Consider the following 6,486-nt stretch of genomic DNA (forward strand, 5'->3'; position numbering starts at 1 on the left):
GTTGGAGAAATATGGGAAGTAACAGTGCTGCCAAGAAAATAGTTGCAGTTTTAATTGAAACAAGATTAAGCATAATTTTTGGTGAGACTGCCTTTATGCTTTCTCTTAAATTTAGCTTGTACAGAAGATGTGTGTGAACTTCAAATTCCCAGAATTCCCCAGACAATATGAGTTGTGGCTTACATGCATGCTGGCTTTTTTTTTACCTTCAGTCTGTGCAAAGAAAGCTAATGGTTGTTGGGTTCTTGATGTTCTCTGAGCTCCCTTCTCTTCCAGGCTAGGTAACATGAGCAGCATGTCAACATGGAGGAAGAGAAGCTCAGAAAACATCAAGAACCGAACAACTCAACTCTGAACTACGGTACATGTATTCTCCACTATGACAGGGCTGTTTTCTCGGAGAAATAATAGGGGACAGGAGAGTTGTACTAGACAAGATGCTTTGATTTCTTTTTCCAAATGTGTACTCTAATGCTTGTAGGTTTTATTATCTCCCTATCAATGATATTTCTGAACTTTCTTGTTGCTTTATACCTTTCTAGTTCGTTCAGGAAATGCAGGATATTTTCAGGACATCTTGCTAAACAGTATTGCCAGAGAGAAATACATGTACACAATTCCCCAAACCATACTAATATAGTATTTCTTATAAAATCTAATTAATATTGTCATAGTTTTCTATAATTCTAGTGATGCTGTTAAATAGTTGTGGATTCTGTTCTCTGTGTTCTTATGGGGCTGGATGAAAATGGCTATTACTTCACAGTGTTGCAGGGGAGTCCTTCAAAGTACAGGTAGTTTGTGAATTACGACCGACTGTAATTGAGCTTGGCAATTATGATTGTAAGTCATGAGGGTTGTAAAATGGATCACCATGTGATTTGACCTGATTTTATGACCTTTTTTGTGGCAGTCATTAAACAAATGCTGCAGTTGTTAAGTGAATACTGTGGTTGTTAAGTGAACCTATTGTTCACTATGGGGTGGATTTTGCTGGAAACTGGAAGTAAATACCAATTTCTGGCAAAAACGTAAATCGTCACATGATTATGGTTCACTGCAAACCACCATAAATGCCCAATTGCCAAGCACCATAAATGCCCAATTGCCAAGCACCTAAAATGTAGTCAGGGGAGAAGGGCAATATCGGAACTTCAAAACTGGGCTGTAAGTAGCTTTTGGCGGAGTTCATTGTAACTTTGAATGGTCATTAAGAGGCTGGTCATAAGGACTACCTGTAGGGCCTTCAACTCTATGGAAAATTTATATCCTGACAGCACTAGTTAAATCAGGCTATTAATAAACGTGCAATGATAGTTGTTGGTGTTAATATATTGTCCTTTTACAGTGTCAAAATAGCTGTTTAAATCCAGTAGTAGTTTTGAAAAAGTAACTACTAATATAAAAATGTTTAAGCCACTGATACTTTCTGAAGTCAGTCTAAGATTTTTGTTTTCAAAAATATGTTTATTCAGAATACAGAAAACAGGAGTTTTATATATGTAAATGTATTCTGGAACAGTGGTTTTTTCATTCAATATGCCACTGTTAAGAGATTTGAATAGAAATGTCTGAATCACTCATCAACATAGCTTGAACTGACCCAGCATACACCATCATCATTATTTTAATGAATTAAAATGCCATTTACTCCCCGGAGGATGGGTGGGATGGGAAACCAGCAGGCTATTTTTTTTCATTATTCCAGCAATTTTTAGAAGAGTCTTTGGTGAAACATAACACCACTTCTGCACTACTATCCTAATTAAACGAACAGACGTCAACTACAAGTATAATGTAGTTTCTGAAATGAACTCGTATCGGTACCAAACTTGTTTACTGATGTACGAGAGAAAAAGAAGGGGAAATTAAAAGAAATTTGGTAGAACAGACCACTTTTGAAGTTCTTTTAGTTTACGAACGTGTAATTAGACTTCGTGATTCGACCTTTTCGTTGTTGTCTTAATCTGGATTTTGGATTTTTTGTCTCAAAGCCTAAATAATTATGCTTTTGTGTTTAAAGGATGAAGAAGACCGGTAACTCACCTGTTTACAAACAGCTCTTATGGGATTTTAAAGCATATAGGGCAATGCTCAAAAAATAAATACCCTGAAGAAAAGTCCTACCTAAGTCGCCTACTGCTGTCTATGTATTCACCTGCTGTTAGCAACTTTTAAAAACTGGCTTGTTTGAAATCAACCATTCATTTTCCATATTACTAGAACTTTTAATGTCTCATTCAGTAACTGTGGTTCATTTCTGGATAATGCATATTTGATTATTTATTTATTTGGTAAATTACCTCCCATCTCACATATATGGATGGTGAAAAAAGTTTAAAAAAGAACACTATAATAAATAACAAAAACATAACAAAATGCATTAAATCATTAAAAGCACTAAAATCATTAAAGCTGCAAAGTGCAATTTGTGAATATTATATAACAATACAATTTGTGGTCCTCAACTTACGACCACAATTGAGCCCAATATTTCTGTTGCTAAGTGAGACAGTTAAGTGAGTTTTGCCCCGTTTTAGAATTTTTCTTGCCACAGTTGTTAAGTGAATCACTGCAGTTGTTAAAACTAATAACATGGTTGTTAAGTGAACCTGGCTTCCCCATTGTCTTTGCTTGTCGGAAGGTCGCAAAGGGGATCGCATGACCCTGGGATGCTGCAACCGTCATAAATATGAATCAGTTGCCAAGTATCTGAATTTTGATCACATGACCATGCGGACGCTGCAGAGTCCTGAGTGTGAACAATGGTCATATGTCACTTTTTCCAGTGCCATTGTAACTTTGAAGAGTTACTAAACAAACTGTTGTAAGTTGAGGACTACCTGTATAACTGCTTTACAGACACCATAGCCACATTACTTGGTCCCCAGACTAGATAGCAGAACCATATTTCTGGCCCTTCTGGAGGGCCAACAAGGCAAGGTCAATCTGAACTCCAGGGAAATAATGTTCCAAAGAGCAAGTACCAGAGCAGAAAGCACTGCCATTGCTTCTCTCTCCTCTTAATGTCTTTGTGCCCCTTGGTTTCATCTGGTGTGGCTGTTCAGCGTCCAGGAGCAAGATCAGCATTCCAAATACTGGAGAAGAGCACAGCCCTGCAGGTTTGTTTTGAGAAGAAGACCTAGCCAACGACACTGGCTAATTCATGAGCTCTGTTCAAGGAGGCAAAGTTCTCTAATAATTATCTTCCTAATCCTCATCACCTTTAGCCCAGAGTATGTCATATTTCCATGTCTTATTGTTGCAAGTGCAAATTAGTGACTCTAACCTTATATTCAAAATAATAATAAGAATCACTTGCAACAGTATCTGCCTATCCCAGGTCCTTGGGAAGGATTTGATAGGTGGACAAAAATGTCAAATCCAGTCTAAACATCTGACTGACTGTGCAATGAATCATAATAACAATAATAAATACCATCAAGGCAATTAACACCTGGGCAGTTCCAGTCATTAGATATACAGCTGGAGTAGTGGACTGGCCTTAAGCAGAACTAAAAGCCCTGGGTAGGAAGACCAGAAAAATAATGACAATGAATCACTCCTTCATCTAGGCAGTGATGTTGACACAGTATTTACCAAGGCAAATAGGTGGGTGTGGAATCTTGCAAGAACACCAGACAGCTGAAGAAGAAAAGGGGGCATTGGAAAAATATCTGAAGGACATTGAAGAAGATACAGCAAAGCTAGTAGGCCATGAAGTCTTACTGAGTACTGGGGAAACTGGCAAATAAGAAAGACCAAAAGAAGAATAGAAAAGAGACATGGCAAGGCAAAGTATTACATGTCCAGTACATTAAAAAAAAAAACCTAGCAGGCAAAACAGATAATGAGACCTGAGAGTGGCTAAGAAAGGGAAAATTAAGAAAAAGACAGAGGGGCTAATTCTGGCTGCACAAGACCAAGCCTTAAGAACAAATGCATACAAAGCCAGAATTGAGAAGACAATAACAGTAAATGCAATCTCTCCAAAGAATCTTAAGAAACAGTAGACTACCCAGTTAGCTGCTGCAATAAGATTGCACAGACTGACTATAAACAACAGCATGACAAAGTAGCAACAATGGTACACTGAAGATCTAAAACCATTAGATGGAAGAAATATTATTTGCCTGCAAGCAAGAATTGATGGGACCACAAAATAGACTAAATAATAGAAAATGAAGACATTAAAGTTCTCTGGAACTTTAGAAACCAAACAGACAAGCATCTGCCACATAACACCCTGTACTTTAACAAGTGTCAATAAGAAATACAAAAGAGTCCAGACAGTGGATGCTGCAATACCTGGAGACAACAGAAGAGAAGAGAAAGAACTGGAGAAAATCCCAAAATACAAAGACAACTGTGATAAAGCAAAGCAAAGATAGAACTGATAGTAATAGGTGATTTGTGTGTAATCCCAAAACATCTGGACACCAAACACCATCAATATTGACAAAATCACGATCAGTCAATTTCAATAGGCAGCTTTACTTGGAACAGCTTACATTCTGCATAGATACCTTTAATATTATTAAACAACAATTTCTGCCTATCCCGGGTCCTTGAGAAGGACTGAATAGGTGGATAAAAATGCTTAATTCAGTCGAAACACCTGGTTGACTATGCTACTGACCATAATAATTTTCATTGTCTGCTGAGGGAATATGACTGAAATTCAGATGAAGTGAATCTAGATGATGTCACAGGTGCTGGACTATCTAAAAGTGAGGTCATCCCCACTTCTGTCTAATTATTGGCTAGCATCTCTCCTAAGTCCTTCAAGGTAGCCAGGTCAGGAAACCACTAAGACTTTATAGCTCTAGGGCAGGGGTGTCAAACTCGCAACATCACGTGACGTGTCACGACATATCGCAACTTTTTCTCCATTGCCAGCAATGGGGTGTGCACGGTTTTGGCATGATGCATCCGGCCCGTAGGCCGGCAGTTTGACACCCCTGCTCTAGGGGATATGAACATAATCTTGGAAGCCTGATAGAGCTTCCTACCCCCTCTTATGCAAAAGAGTATCAAAATGAAGTTATTTTGAGTTACTTTCTCATTCCCTTTTCTTTCGCAGGACTTTTTCCAGGAATTGGGTATGACCATAAGAAGGGCTGAGCGCCAAAGAATTGAGGCCTTTGAATTATGGTGCTGGAGAATACTCCTGCGAGTCCCCTGGACTGCAAGGCGATCAAACTGGTTAGTCCTAGAGGAGATCAACCCTGACTGCTCTTTAGAAGGCCAGATCCTGAAGCTGAAACTCAAGTACTTTGGCCACCTAATGAGAAGGAAGGACTCACTGGAGAAGAGCCTAATGCTGGGAAAGATTGAGGGCAATAGAAGAAGGGGACAACAGAGAATGAGGTGGCTGGATGGAGTCACTGAAGCAGTAGGCGTGAGCTTAAATGGAGTCCAAAAGATGGTAGAGGATAGGAAGGCCTGGAGGAATGTTGTCCATGGGGTCGCGATGGGAGTCTGTGCTGAAGCGTTGATTGTTGTTGTTTTCAAATTACTTTTCTTCCTGATCCCCACTGTACTATCGTCACAAGGTTATACAGTCCCCGACGGTGTTTCTTCTCCCTCAGTTCGATAAGAGGTTTCGTGGACTCCCGTCCTGTTCTTCGTTACCTACCTTTGATTAGTTCCTCTCTTCGTTGGATCTTGATTCTACAAATTTCTGACAGAACAATTAATCAGTGGAACAACTTGCCTCCAGAAGTTGTGAATGCTCCAACACTGGAAGCATTTAATGTTAGCTATGTACTTCTTTATATTTTGTGTGGTGTTTGCCCTTTCTGTTAGGATTCTTTACTTCTCTATTTAAAATGATGAAGTATTTGATTGGATATCAGCCCAATTGCTTCTCACAGCACACTTCTTTTTCCCTTTCCCCCCAATCACCTGCCAAATACAAGCACAATGCACCATTCTTACAATCACCATTCTTACAATCATAATTTTTTTTACAAAATGAAGTCAATATTGAGAAACACAGAAAGAAATATTTTTGAATATTCAAAGATTCCTTTTGAATTTCAACAGATTTTCTTGCACCCAGTGTACAGGTAGTCCTCGACTTACAACAGTTTGTTTAGTGATGGTTCAAAGTTACAACGGCATTGAAAAAAGTGACCATTTTTCACACCAATGACTGTTGCAGCATCTCCATGGTCACGTGATTTACATTCAGATGTTTGACAAGTGGTTCAAATTTATGACAGTTGCAGTATCCCGGGGGTCATGTGATCCCCTTTTGCAACTTTCTGACGAGCAAAGTCAGTGGGGAAGCCAGATTCACTTAACAACTATGTTACTAATTTAACAACTGCAGTGATTCACTTAACATATGTGGCAAGAAAAGTCGTAAAATGAGACAAAACTCACTTAACAAATTTCTCATTTAGCAACATAAATTCTGGGCTCAATTGTCATCGTAAGTCGAGGACTACCTGTAATCAATTCTGCTTTTCAGATAAAACT

Source organism: Protobothrops mucrosquamatus, unplaced genomic scaffold, assembly GCF_001527695.2.
Source record: "Protobothrops mucrosquamatus isolate PMUCROS unplaced genomic scaffold, P.Mucros_1.0 scaffold_69, whole genome shotgun sequence".
NCBI lineage: Eukaryota > Metazoa > Chordata > Lepidosauria > Squamata > Viperidae > Protobothrops > Protobothrops mucrosquamatus.